We start from the raw sequence: 914 nt of genomic DNA, 5'->3' as shown, positions 1-914 counted from the left end.
TCATCACTTCCTGGATCCGTCACCGATCTATCACTAACAGTACGCCTGTTGTTTCGTTCTTCCTCCGATTCTATTTCTTGTTCGGTCTTATCGACTCTGCTTCCCACAGTTTCCTCCCCTCTTTCTTCACTATAATTATCCTGTATTTAATTCTCAACGTCTTCTTCATCATCTTCGGCAAGCTGTAACTCCAATGATTGTTCCTCCCTCTTAGCATCACCAATCTGCGGATTCACTTCCACAATGTCCTCTCTGTAACATGTACATGTTTGGGCTTCCTTGTGGCATTTGTCGCATATCCTTCATTGACACATAAAGAAAACCTTCCACAACTGTCAAATCTTTGCCGTTTGCTATTCATAGCTACATGGCTCTTCTCCCCACACTTATAGCACACAAAATCCAGTCACCTTTTCATAAGCTGGCTCGGATCTAGACATCGAGAACACACCTTTACTTTATTACTGTGCAATACCCCAAAATATGTTTATTATTTATTTTCATGTTTGCCTAAAGTTCTAACTGATAGCTTTCTATATTAGGTTTAAGGTAAACTTATGAATTACTCCTCGTGCTCACTGCTATAACGAAGATAAGACACATACCAAAGTGTGCTTCAGCTGATTGTGGATCTTTCACTTCACCTTCTAGATCTCAAATATAACGTATATTGAATCATTATTTTGGTAACATAAAGTTTTGATATTGAATTGTTAAACTTTTAAAAAATAATAGCACAGACTTTATTTCGTTACTCCAGATAAGAAATGAAAGAGAAGGAGAAAAAATAAAGGTAAATAAAGAAATAGAGAGGAAAATAGTAACGAAAATGAAAACTATTGGCCACAGGGGGGATCGAACCCACGACCTTCGCGTTATTAGCACGACGCTCTAACCAACTGAGCTATGCGGCC

General features: G+C 38.3%; 1 non-coding gene across 1 annotated transcript; it reads right to left on the bottom strand.

Moving 5' to 3' along the window:
• Positions 1 to 840: 840 nt before the first annotated feature.
• Positions 841 to 914, bottom strand: Trnai-aau (transfer RNA isoleucine (anticodon AAU)). The gene has a single exon. It is a non-coding gene; the product is annotated as a tRNA-Ile (tRNA).

Source organism: Sinohyriopsis cumingii, chromosome 14 (assembly GCF_028554795.1).
Source record: "Sinohyriopsis cumingii isolate HCF-2022 chromosome 14, ASM2855479v2, whole genome shotgun sequence".
Taxonomy (NCBI): Eukaryota; Metazoa; Mollusca; class Bivalvia; order Unionida; family Unionidae; genus Sinohyriopsis; species Sinohyriopsis cumingii.
Note: the sequence above shows the minus strand (reverse complement) of the source record. Positions and strands in the feature narration are given on the sequence as shown.